This window comes from Psammomys obesus, unplaced genomic scaffold, assembly GCF_907164565.1.
Source record: "Psammomys obesus unplaced genomic scaffold, mPsaObe1.curated_primary_1811, whole genome shotgun sequence".
Lineage (NCBI taxonomy): Eukaryota > Metazoa > Chordata > Mammalia > Rodentia > Muridae > Psammomys > Psammomys obesus.
In genome coordinates, this window is record NW_026596046.1 from 27,243,194 (window position 1) to 27,257,348 (window position 14,155).

Here is a 14,155-nt window from a genome sequence, read left to right on the forward strand (position 1 = left end):
CCCCCTCCGATTTCCATTCTTCCTCCCAGTCCTTCCTCCCACTCTTCCCATACCTGGTCCCCACCTTTTCCCCTCCCCACACTCTTTCCCACCCAGTTCCCTCACTCCATCCACCTCCCATGTCTATTTTATTTTCCCCTCTGGGTGAGATTCAAGCATCCTCCTTTGTGCCCTCCTTGTAACTTCGCTTCTTTGGCCTGTGAATTGTAGTATGGTTATCCTGTACTTCATGGCTATTATCCACTTATAAGTGAGTAAATACCATGTGTGTCTTTCTGGATCTGGGTTACCTCACTCACTATTTGAGCAAGTGCTCAACTAGTGGAACATCTTTTGGGTGTATGCCTACGAGTGGGATAGCTGGGTCTTGAAGTAGAACTATTCCCAATTTTCTGAGAAAGTACCAGATTGATTTCCAAAGTGGTTGTACAAGTTCGTACTCCCAACAGCAATGAAGGAGTGATAAACACTTATTTCCATTTACTTATGTTTGATAAATTTGTATGGAGAAACATATATCATATAACTTATATTTTTGCATATTTTACCATGCCTAAAATTAATTTTGTGCAATGTAGGTACTGAAGGCTAATAAGGGTATTAGATTGTCTCCCAAAATATAGCTAGCATGTTGGGGTTTTTTTACATTTTTTAAATTATTTATATATTAATTTTTATTTCATATGCATTTGTGTTTGCCTGAATGTGTGTTCATGTGAGGATGCTGGATCTTGGGGTTACAGACAATTATGAGCTGCCATGTGGGTGCTGGGAATTAAACTTGGGTCCTCTGGAAGAGCAATCAGTGCTCTTAACTGCTGAGCCATCTCTCCAGCCTGGAATATTTTTTTTTAATATTACAAATTGGATTATTTTGAAACATTTCTTTGGGGTTTTTTTCGTATGCAGGAAATTACTTCAGAGTCAAATCTCTCTTTCTGAAATTATAGTAAGTCAATCTAGTCCAGACATCCTGAGTGTCTTAGAATATATTAACTACATGTTATTTTAAGAATATGTTCTATTTAATTCATAAAGCTGGTACTGCTTTATGAATTTTAACTTTTATGAGTCTACCAAAAGTATACTTAGCACTAAATACTAATTATTACATTTTATTAGTACTTGTAAATATATTAAATAGTTAATATAATACCAATTACTATATTATTATATGTCGTAATCTTATAAAAACTCTAAACTTAGGAATAGAAATGACGAGGTTTCTAGAGATATAATCTCTTGCTGTAGGGAATATTATTCATAGATTACTACTTACTTTTAAGGAAAAAATGCAGAGCAAGAAAAATGCATTTATACTTAGACTTAAGACTGTTGTCAGCACTGTTTATCTTACCTGCTGGAAGCTTTAGGATTTTGGTTAGGATCATCTTCTTAGTGTTTCTCTACTGGAATGTAAAAAAATTGCCACGAATATTTTAGAGAGAAAAGCCAGCTATAAACTCTTCCCTGTGTGAGCCTCCTTGTGCATAGCTTTCCTGACACAGGATGACAGGCTGTCTCCAAGCACACAGTCTTTGGCATATCATTTGACAGTAAAATTGTGTTTGTGAGGCCTTGAGATGGGCATCACGAGGACTGAAACTGTGATTGATAAGAGGCGATAACCCAAATTGGAATTATCCTGGATAATGCAGATGACAAACTGATATTGCCCAGAGTCCTGGTTCCAAGCTCTCTTCTAGCTGCCATGGCTTAGAGCTTCTCCTCTTTGGGGCTTTGTCTCCCCTCCCTATAAAGATAGAGTGTTTTAGTAAATGACTTCTTATACTTCTCAAAGTAAACCTTTTTCTTTTGGGTTTAACGAGCTAAAATTGTTTTAGTCCCATCTAAATACCGTATGTCTAGTCTTCAGAAATGGGGAGAGGATAGCGGTGAAGATGAAATGAAGCCTGTTCAGATCCTTGAAATGCTTTTGCTCTGACCTGCTTGGTGTACCATTTTTCTTCATTTTTATCTGCCACAAAACTGAACAGCTTCTGCTGAGTTCAGGGTCATCAAGCTAAAGTCAAAGGCTAGTATTAAGAACACTGACAACTTAGAATTCTCTGGAAGAAGTTACCAGAAAGTGGTGGTATGTTTTATAAACATAAAACATTTTATGTCTTGCCCTCTGAAGTTAGGAGAGGCACTTCTAAAACCCACACATGTTTGTTCTACTTAAGTTGTGCTTTGCCCGTATGGTTTCTGGTCTACCAGATGCATAGTTTCCATTGATTGCACCAGCCAAGTGTGTCTCACACCCTAAATGCCTGATTGATCCAATTAGTCTAAAACTGAGACTTTTTACAACATGATCTGACTATGGGGGAGGGGGCGGTTCATATATATTGGAGTACATTTCAGTCCAGACTGACAAGATTAAGAAGCAGTCTAAGAATGAAAATTAAAACAACAAACTAGACTTACCCAGTCATACCATCCATATTACCATGACGAACAGTTTTTATAACAAGCGAGCTCCCAAAGAGCTATTTTAAGAATATCTAGGTAAAACTAAAAGTATAGATGGTTAAAAATACAACATTGCATAAGAAGTCGCAATATAAAAACTTGCCACTTTTAAAATCCTAAAACGTAAAGAATTAACATTTCAGCTTAGTTTAAATCGACATTTTGCACGAAATAAATTATAGTTCTTGCATTACACATGTATTTAACAGCAACGATGTATTGGCACATTTGTTTGTTTGTTTGTATGAGTATTCTGCTTGTATGTATTACTGTGTACCAAGTGTGTACTTGGTGCTATGTGCCGGCAGATGCCAGAGGAAGGCTTTGGATTCCCTAGCGTTGGAGTTATAAATGGTCATAAGCAGCCATGTGGGTGTAGAGGATTGCACCTGGGTCTTCTAGAAGATCAGGCAGTACTCTCCAAGCCATCTCTTCAGCCCCTTGTTGGCACATTTTTATAGCCAGTAAATAACAATGAATCCAAAAAAACATTCCTCTCCCTCCTGAACCAGTATTCTAAAGGAGAAAGAGGTGATATTTTTTAAGAGACCTGATAGGCTAGGGTCAGATAGAAGGGGAGGAAGTCCTCTCCTCTCAAGGGACTAGGGAAAAGGCATAGGAGGAGAAGAGGGATGGTAGGTGGGACCGGGAGGAGACAAGGGAGGGGGCTGCAGCAGAGATACAAACTGAAAAAAATTGTAATAAATAAATAAATAATTTTTAAAAGTCTGAAATGCTTTTGAATATTAGAAGGTGTTAAAGTTTGCCAAGGTTTACATTATGCTGCTCTCAGGAAACAGTGAAGTCCTAATCCCTGTCTTCTACCTGTAAGTGTGATTGTATATGAAAATTATATTTACATAGTTAGGATGAGATTGTTAAGTGGGACTCCAGCCCAATATGACTTAAAAAAGGGATTAGAAGCAAAGACAGGCATGCACACAACAAAGAACAACCTGGGAGGAGAAGGCAGACATGGGACAGTGCATCTTTCGTGCTAAGAAACACCAACCCAAAACTGCCAGCAACCACAGAATGTAGGAGAAAGGCATGGGACAGCTTCTCCTCTCAACACTCAAAAGGAATCAAAGCCACCAGCACCTTGTGCTCAAAGAAAGATTGTTGTTCATAGCACTGCAAGATAGCACCAATCTTTAGCAAACATTAGAGTTAAAAGATTGGTTCAGAGCTAAATATGGATGGTATAGCAGTTGTGGGTCTTGTTACTGTAAGTTAATACCTAATATGGGCTAGTTTTATAAGAGGGCTTTTAGGTTACAGTTTTTGAGGTTGAATGTCCATAGCACAGCTAAGGCTTCAGTAGAGGACTCAGAGCAGGCAGGAGAGCAAGAAGAAAAGATAGTAAAGCATCTTCCTCTGGGAAGTAGAGAAGGGACCAAGCTTGCTCTAGTTAAGTCGTTCTTTCTTGAGGACTGCTAAGAGGCCATCGCGAACTACCTTAATCTCTTCTAAGAACATTGCCCCAGTGACCCAAATACTTCCTTCCAACCCCAACTCTTAAAGGTATCCCGAACTGGTACTTCTGCCAAAGTGGGAGCCAAGTCTTTAACACATAAACTGTGGGGTAAGCACTCCTGAGATCTCCAAACCAAAGAAATTAGGAGCGTCGGAATGGTTCAGAGCCTGGTACCCTGCTACTCTAAGTTCTGGTGATAAACCAGGCTTCGCCACTTGAAATTCCTCTGAAAACCATCAGTGTGCTGGTTTCCAATAGTCTCTGGAGTCAGGCAGTCTGGGTGCGAATTCCAAAGCATCCACTCAGCATCTCCGCACCTCAGGCTAGTTTTTAAAGCTGTTGTGAACAGCTATGAAAACCCAAAGCTATCTCACAAGAGCCTGGCACAGTCTCTCAGAGGCTTGTGAAGAAAAATATGAGACTCTTAGGAGATTTCCAGTCTTTTCCATCACTCTTACTCCCCTGCCGCCTCTCTGTGCTTACTGATCCATAAGCTTAACAGACATTCACTGATGTCTATATTTGGGCCATATGTTGCCAGGTGCTCAGGCAAAAATACATTCAGGGCTATCTGTCATTACAGTGCCTTTAATAATTCTTAAAATAAAGGGGGGGGGTTCTGTGTATACGACAGTCAAATCCATAGTGTACACAATTTTAATTTGTTCCTTTGTCTTCTGGAAACCTTTACACATTTCCTCTTTGTTATCACGGTTTGTAGTCAAGAGATAACAGACAAGCTGAATTAGCCACTGCCCTCATAAAACATCACACAAAAGTGGATGTTGTGGGAAAAAGCCACACTGGTATTAAGGAAGTGTGTCTGAAAATTTCAAATGTATGCCCCTGGATGCCAAGGACAGTCTAAAAGCAACATTTCCTAGCTGTTTTCTTGAATGTGGTTGCCTCTTAGATAGCATGATCCGTGTTGAGCTCAATCTCACACACATACAATTTGGGGATTTGTTTGAGGGAAGCCTGAGAAACAAATAAAAGATGTGCATTTCTCTTTTTGTTGTCTGGAAAGGGAACCTCTAAAAGAGATGGGCTTGGTTATAATGAAAATAACACAAATGAGTTGCCCCAAAACCTAAATCACTCTATCAGGTAATAAAAGCCACAATGTAATTCATAGACTAATGACCTTTTCAGCTATGGACTCATTGGTGTGATGAAATTAGTGACCTGAGATCTATATCCCTTAGGTCCCACCAGCTAGGGACCCAGTATTTATTTGTGAACTCTGCAGAGGACATTTGATATCTAAACCAGAACACAGCTATGTGGTGAAGTAAGCATTAGGCAAATAATGTCTTCCTTCACAAAATGACTGACAAGGCAAACTAATGAGGGTTCATTTCTGTCACATAGTGGCAAATGGCCCTGTTCTCCTGACTCCTTGTCTCTAGGATAGAAAGGATGACAGGATTTTAGTAAGGAAGAGAGATTAAAATTCCCTGCTAGAGTGGGGAAGGGTCCTGAGCAGGTTTTGTGGTACCAGGGGTCCAGTTTCACAGGCTACCAAGGCTTTGAGGTAGCTAAATGAACTGGTTTATGTTAGAGAGGTGAAATTTTAACCTCATCCATGGGATAATGGATTCCAGCCAGTGTCCAAGAGACCATTTAACAACCAGGGTCTAGAATACCAAATCCCTATAGGATTAATTAAATTTGGTGTAAGCATTTGGGTTGGCCCATGTGACAGCATTTCAGATTGACGTAATCCTGCTTGGTAGGACTGTGGCATCGTTCCAACTGGAGACTGAGCTGTCTTCTGTATGCTGTTAGAATCTGTCCGTCTCCTGTCTCAGACAGTCACTGAGACCCAAGACCTTACAGTAAAGAGTATTTTGAATTATTTTTTTTTTGGCAGTAGCTTATTGGAGGACTTTCTTTATCCTGCCCTGTTTCTCTGTCAGAAAGAGAAGGCAGCTAACAAGAAGCTTAAATAGAGAACACAGAGGCTATATTGCATGTAACTTCCTTAGACCACCGGTGGAGCTTTTCTGACTAAATATAAGAACATTCCATTTGTTGGAAATGGTCAATACACGTGGAAGATACAGGCTTGAATCATTTCATCAGTGAAGACTTTATGTCAGATATCATGGATCTCCCTAGATTAGCAGCAAAATGTCCTTTACCATGCCGAAGGTGGGGGTGTGGGTGGGTAAGAGCTTTTTGAATGGCAGAAATGCTGCAAAATTGTTCTAAGACATTTCTTACCGTCATGAATCAGAAACTTTTATGCTGGCAGTATCTTGCTTTTTATCGAGTAGAATATATATTCACAGTTATCTTGTGAAATACATTTTCATACTAATCAGAGCATATGCCTCAAAGTCAGAAAATACTTCATTTCTGGTGCTGCAGTAAGAACTTGCATGTAGAAGGCTCACAGTAACAGCCAGGCTGGATAGACCAAGACACAGAGAAGTGGTTTCTCCGTTTAAGGATGCGGGGTGAGAGGAGCTCCAGTTCACCTAAGGGATTGGTTACGGAACTAGAATCCAGACTTGCTTTTGTTTCTTCTGGAGGGAGGAAATGACAGAGACAGAGAGAGACAGACCAGCATTCACACTGGAACACCTCACTACCTTGGAATTTGGATGAGCATAAACAGAGTCTCCCCAAAGGAGCTTAGAAGCAATGTTCCCTGAAAAGACTAGGTTTCTAAGAAACCTGGCCTCTAATAAAACCATGGCATGATCCCAAGGTCCAGTTATATAGGACTGAGGGCTGAAGAGAAATTACATGTAATGAGATGATGTGTTTGTAGCTACAGAACAGAGAAAGTTTCAAATGCCATTTTGTCCTGGTGCTTTATGGGAAGAGACTCTGACCTTGTACCATAATCCCAGTAACTCAAGGGAATGTTCTCTCACTGACGTAGGGAATTATTCAGCCCAACTGGGGGTAGCATATTGCACGCATACTGTGGAAGATCTGTTCTGCACAGGCTTTCTATAGTTAGTTACTTCTAATCCCCAAAGCTGACAAGCACAGTTGCATTCTTTTGGAGGACGCATTGTATTCAGCACTTACCCGGCAAACACGAAATCTTGACTTCACATACCTAGCATCCATGTAAAGCCATGCGTGTTAGCACATGTCATGCTCCTATGGTGAGATGGCTGCTGAAGACAGGAGAATCCCTATAAGATCTGGGACCGCACACTGACATGTGCAGTGAGGAACCCCTGTGTTCTTTTGCCTTGTGAGCCTGAACATATATACACATACATACATATATGTGTACATGCACTTCACAGACACATATCATACACACTAAAAAAATAAGAAAAGAGCTGGAGATGGTGCTCCTTGGAAGAGTGTTTGCCTGGTACATACAAAGTCTTTGATTCAACCCCTAAAACTGCAAAAAAAAATATATATATATATATAGAAAAATAAAAATAAAATTAAAATAACTAAATACAATGAAAATAAGCAAAAAACATAAGAGGCCTGACAAATATTAGCTATCAAACTTATTCTATCACTTACGTTGGGTATAGTGGAGAATTTTTTTTTTCTAAGACTAGCTGCTATGCAATGCGTGCCCATTGTGTAAGTGGTCTATGCACTGACTTCTTGATACAGATATTTTCCCGAGTGACATAGAGTGTCCGATGCATGTCATGTAACTAGGATATGCTGCTGATGCAAGGCAGGAGCATGGTGAGAGGTTAACAGCCCCATTTTGCAGAAGAGAAAGCTGACACTTTAAGTGACTTCATAACATTACGTGTGAAGCCTTTGTAAATGTTTCTAATTTTTAATTAATTAGTTAGTCTATGTTTGTGAGGCTGAGTTTATATGCACCATGTGAATGAAGAAGCTCGTGGAGATAAGAAGAGGGCACTGGGTCCCCTGAAACTGGAATTACAAGTGGCTATGAGTCTCCACGTGGGTGCTGGAAAGCAAATGTGTGTCCTCTGTAAGAACAATCAGCGTTCTCAACTGCTGCACCATCTCCAGCCCTCATGAATGCTTCCTGGTGTGTAAAATCCTTTGGTCCATTAGCACTTTACAAAGTCAGGATTGCATGTGTTCTGAAATCCTTCTTTTGTTCAGCCTGTATTTCCTGCATGCAGTCCATTGCACAGTGAATATTAAGCAAATGAATGAGTCAATGCCTGAATGAGTAAGCGTGTGAATGGAGTAGAAAAAAGTAAAGGAAACCATGCTAGCTTTTATGACTTGAAATTGATTGTTTGCTGTATATTTATCTGTACAGATTCTCCAGCTGACCAGCAACCATTCACACATAGGGATAGCATATGAAAGTCTAATTATCCAGTCAATAGATGCCTTGTACTACCATCAAGCCATTATACTCATGAATGCTTTTAAACACAGTTCAAAATTTTTACATTGTTATTTACACAAAGCGACCACCTTAGCTTTTTCTGTCTTATGCTTTTCCTTTTGTTTTAATGAGACCCATGATAAAAGAAATTGCTGAGTGTGTCCAAGCTGCTAAGCTACAGAGACTACTCAGCCTAGATTCTTTGATTAATATTTAATGAAGGAAACATATCTTTGCAGATCAAATGGCTTAAGCCTGAGCCAGTACCATTACCTACTGCTGTGGAAGAAGTAAAATGCAATGCAGTCTGGACCACCGTTTAATTTATCTGGGCTCCTGTTTTATTTTGTTTGTTTTTTTTTTCTTATCTCTGATTTAGAGATAGGATTATAGACCTCCTCAGAAGCATTTGTGAACCTGCTTTAAAATAATGAATGTTAAATGGCTACCTGCATATCTTTAGTCATACATATTTCTTAACCTTTATCACTTTAAATGTTCTTGGGATTAAAATAAGTGAACAGAATAGAGAAAATAAGCAGCTTTCCTGAATGACTGACTCCCTGAACTTTATACAAAAGTCTACTAAATTTATTCATTTTCAGATTCCATAGTAATAGATGAAAATCTTTTAACATAGTAAAGTATCCAAGCAATTTTGACAAAATATTAGGACTTACTGATGGAGACAGGTTGTCAGAGGAGTCTGGAGACATTGTACACGTTTGAGAGTAAATTGCTCCTCAAAGAATAACAAAGCATTCATACCTTTCTGCAACACCGGAGTTCTCCTTGTCTTCTTTGGATGGACTGAAGCTGATTTGGCACCCAGCCTAGTATCTTCTGAGTGTCTCCTGATCTCTCCGTCTCAACCAGCAAATGCAAACTATGCTGCCTGTGTCATGCCCATAGACAGAAATATATGTCCCGGTATAAAGTTGGTAGGATATATTTCATAACAGATGAATTACTTTCTTTCATTATATTGCATTTATCCATAAACTGGCCATGTTTCAGGTAATGGCCCCTTACCTTGTTAGAATGGTTTAGTATACCACACATACCAACTTTTGAAGAGTACTTTTAAACAAATACCTCTTAAAGACATGAAAGACAAGGGACAGAAATAGCACTTATAACTAAAAATTTTTGTCTAGCATGTTTAAGACCCTGATTGTCTAGCAAGATCAAGGTCTTTTCTAGCACTAGACGCACACATACACAAATATTTTAAGTAAATTTAAAAAAATGCCAGGTATGGGGGTATATGCACGCAATGCCAGTACTCTGGGAGGTGGGGCAGGAGGATTTCAAATGTGGGGTCAGACTGAGCAACAGCATAACTTCCAGGCCAGCTTAACTTCTGCTGCCTTGAGACACGTCACTGAATTTAAAGAATGGACATAGGAGCTTATTGTTCCTGACAAAGGTACTTGTGTGAGTTGAGTTAGGTTTTAAAAACAAAGTAGGTTTTTCTTTAAAAATGTTTTTAAGATCTGCTGCTTTAATTCTAACTGTGAATATCAAAGGGATCTGATCCTGATTTACAGTATAAATTCAGTACCTTCAAATAAGTAAATCACCTAATGAGTGGAAGAATGGTTAGATGCACTCATCCAGCTTTCAAAATTTCTTCATCTAAATGTAATCTGAACACCTTGACTAACAGGCCTGTCATCCTAGCACTCAGGAAGGGAAGCCATAAGGAACAGGACTTTGAGGCCATCCTGGGCTACTCAGTGATCATTGAGACTACCCTGGGCTACCAGAAACCCTGTGCCAGTCAAAACAACATGGACACCTTCCAGCCTGCTCGGAAATATGTTACTGGAAGTTTTACCCTGGTGTCTACTTAAATAGGAAATATTTTACCTATGTAAGATTCTACTATCATCTTTTAGAAATATGCTTCTAAGCCAGACGTGGTGGCGCACGCCCTTAATCCCAGAACTCAGGGAGCCAGGGGGAGGTGAATTGCTGTGAGTTCAAGGCCAGCCTGGCCTACAAAGTAAGTCCAGGTTAGCCAAGGCTATACAGATATACCCTGTCTCAAAAAAAAAAAAAAAAAAAAAAAGAAAGAAAGAAAAAAAAAGAAAGAAAGAAAAAGAAAAATGTGGTTCTATGTTATCCTTAAGTAGTGGAGCAAGGTGTTAACATATGTTTTTGTAAGCGATTACATCACTATGGTATATTTTATATATATTGTTAGTATTATATGCTAATGAGGGTTTTAGGGTGCTACAACCAAATTAATTATCTATGAATTTCACATTTTAAATTCATCACATGTATTCTCTTTCTATATCTATAGTTGTATATATAATAATATAGATATGTAGATAGTGATATATATGGTAAGATAGATTGATATTGATATAGATAGATAAAGAGAGTATATGATATGTTTAAAATGTGAAATTCATAGATAATTAATTTGGTTGTAGCACCCTAAAACCCCAATTAGCAAATAATCCTATCCATCCTGATTTTGCCATAGTGGTTAGAACCTCTGACCTCACTGTAGGATGAGGGAGCCTTACACCCTCAGGCAAAGACGTCACTGTCTATCATTAAGTCCTGTGAAATAACATTACTTGGATAATAAGGTTTTAGCTCAAAAACCCTGTGCTCTGCTTTGTTAAGAGAAATCTGTGCTTTGACCTTCTGAAATGCTGCCGTTTTAAACTCAGCTTTAATTTCTTTTTTCTGATGTTGTCATTTTGCCGTCCGGTAGATGTTTCTTCTGGGAGAGAGAAAGCTGCTGCATAAACCCTTTCAAAAAAGAATCCTTGTGCACTTTGCTTGAGGCCAAAAGCTGTGCCCCAACAGCTGGCTCGTCGTTTTTTTATGTTGGTGTGGACAATTACAGGATTTGAAAAATACACTGTCGTGTGTGTGTGTGTGTGTGTGTGTGTGTGTGTGCGTGTGTGTGTGTGTGTGTGTGTGTGTGTATTTAGAGTAGATCTGATATGTCAGAATGTGGCAAACCATATTTATATCTAAATGAGAATTATGAGCTCGCATCAAGTATAATGACCAACATCTTGTCAGATCTACCTACCTTTTGTTACTTAGTATCTAAGGGATGCTTCAGAGAAGCCAAGAAAAACCTGGGGAATCCCTCTCTGGTTCCTTATCCATAAAACTAAAATTTATTTCTACTGTAAAATAGAAGAAAGTAAACACCCCCATTTTCTTACTTCTGTTGCCCAAAGAATAAGAAACAAAGTGGTTATGTTTTTATATTCTGGTGAAGTGCCCACTAAAGGAACTCTATGCCTTTCTCCTGTACTTCAATTCTAGTTATTTATTTTGCCTTCAGATAAAAAAAAAACACTCTGGAGCTGGTGCTGAGATTGAATGTTTTATATTGTGTGTTAAATCCTTAGTCAAATATGGGCTCTTTAGAAAAAATGATTTAGGTAGAACCTCACTCCGGGAGATGAAAGGAGAATCTAAGAGCAACAGGAGGTAGATTTCAAGCCTCATTTTCCTTTAAAGTGTGATTGGATTAGGGGTGTGATTAGGAAATTAGAGAGAACTGTGGAGGTGAATTACTTCCTAGGGCTTCCATTGGGCAGCCTATTATTCTATTGAACCTCTCCATACAGCAGGAGGCCAAAAGAATTCCTTATTTTTCAAAAGGTGAACTGCTTTATAGAATAAAGAATAAAGAGAAAGAAACAAGTGTTTAAATATACTCGTTTAAGAAATGCCCAGTATAAAGGTCATGAAGTGTTTAACAAAGTAATACCAATAAAGATGATTGAATTTATTTTTTAAAGAAACAAATATTTTTGTACACTCTGTGCCAATCATGGTTAGAAGTACCTATAAGTTAGTATAATCCTTCTTCTTGCTTCTAATTATTATAGTATAATACAATGAATGTATTGTATTATACAGGAATAGATCCAATGTAAGCCAAGGGCATGCAGAAACCTTGTCTACACCTAGCTGAGGAGTCCTGTGAGTTTTGTATTGGAGATATTGCTTGAGCTGAGCTTAGCTAAATGATCAAAGAGTATAGAGATAAAAAGAGTTTAACTGTGTTTGAGAACTGTAAGTAGAGGCAAGGAGAGGAATGCACAGATGAAAATAGGCCCATATTCAAGCTGAAGGACCCACGTAGAGAACCAAGTCTCCTATTTAGCTTTTTCTCCATTCTTCTTAAATCCGTGTGTTCATCCTGAGTGTTACAAGCTTGCTGTCACCAACGATGGACCCAGGGTACTTCAAATTTCTATCAAGATGGTTTTTGGTATTATAGATCAGAAATCTATAACCAGCAAACATCCTGACCTCCTAGTCTTGAAGGATAGGCTAGCAAAGTGATGGTAGAAATTGCCTGAGGGATACCAGTATAGCTGCGGCCTACCTGAACTTTAGCAGATGACTTGCCTGTGGTTGTAAAGACTGGTTTGATGTGAGATGAAGCGAGTTTTTCTAGAACAAAGAACAATTAATTTGGGCCCTGGAAGTAGAATTTGAATAAAAAGAAGGAGCAACTACAAGAGGGAAGCCTCAAGGCTAAGTGTATACATATATGAGATGGGGTCAGTATGAGATTGGAAAGGAGGAAAGACAGGCAGGGAGTGAGCAATTCTAATACAGAACAGGTGTGTTTAGGTAACAAATCTACAGAGGGAGGCTGTAGTTCAAGAATCCAGAGGATTCACCATCTGCTTGCAGAAGGAGTTAAAGGACAAACATGGAGAAAGAAGGATGAGATTGAATGGCTTTGTTTTGGAACCCATGGCTGATCACTGGTGGGGTCACCAGAGAGTGATAAGGTAAAGAATATCACATGGTTCTCAGGGTGAAGAACAGTTACTTTCCTTTCCAAAAATAGTCATCATCCAACCAAAATAGAACTTTGAAAAATGGTGTGACCCTGGAAAACAGAGCGTGTTTAGGTTGCCGATCATGGCCTTTATAAAGAAAATGATGGGCTGGCGAGATGGCTCAGTAAGTAAAAGTACTCGCTGCACAGGCCTTGCATCCTGAGTTTGATCCCCAGAATCCTCCTAAAGATGGAAGGAGAGAACCAACTCCACACAGTTATCCTCTACTCTCGACATTTACCCCCCCCCCCGATATATCATGCACACATACATTATTATTATTTTGGTGGTTACATTAGACCAAGGCATTAGCTTGTCAGTCTCTGATAAGGTCTATTCTGTGCTACCAAAATATTCTCTCAAAAACCAGTGACCTCTCATGAAGGTACACTGTGTCCTCACAACAGAAGCAAAATCTAAAGAGAGAGACACTCCATGTAATTGGCCCTCTTGTACATCTAGGAAATTGCATATGTTGGTGAAATTCTTAGAACCCAAGTGACCCTGAAAGGGCCCTCCACCTGACATTATTTCATTGGAGAGTAAGTGTATAACATGTGAATTCTGAAGTACACAGCATGAGCCCAGGTGAGATTAGACACTTATCACTCTAGTCCAAAACTTGTATTCTTTCCAGGTTATTCAAGGGTCTCACTGATACGGTCAGCAGGCCTTGAAAATTTGTTTTGAGTGTTTACTATAAGTATGCCGCAGTTCTAGAAACAGAACAGTCAGTGGTAAACATAACATGGAAGTTCTTATCTACTGAAACTTACACTCGAGTGACATAGACAGACCACAAATGAATAATCAGTTAACAAGACAAACCTAAATGCTGAGAAATGAAGAAAATGGCAAATAGTAAAGTAGAACATGGTGATGGGTGACAGGGAGAAGGGTAAATTGCTGATAATATCAGGGTTCCTTGGTATAGTAACACAGTAGCTAAGAACAAGAGAATACAGATGTAGACAAATCCAGAAATAAATCTAGTAGTAAATACAAAATCGGAAGAAAAAGATGATCCTGAAACATCAGAGTACAATA

The 14,155-nt window shown here is 39.0% G+C and overlaps 1 protein-coding gene across 15 annotated transcripts in view; it reads left to right on the plus strand.

Annotated features, from left to right (window-relative positions):
• Dlg2 (discs large MAGUK scaffold protein 2) overlaps positions 1–14,155 on the plus strand; it is a 1,446,492-nt gene that overhangs the window by 941,417 nt on the left and 490,920 nt on the right. The window lies entirely within an intron of this gene.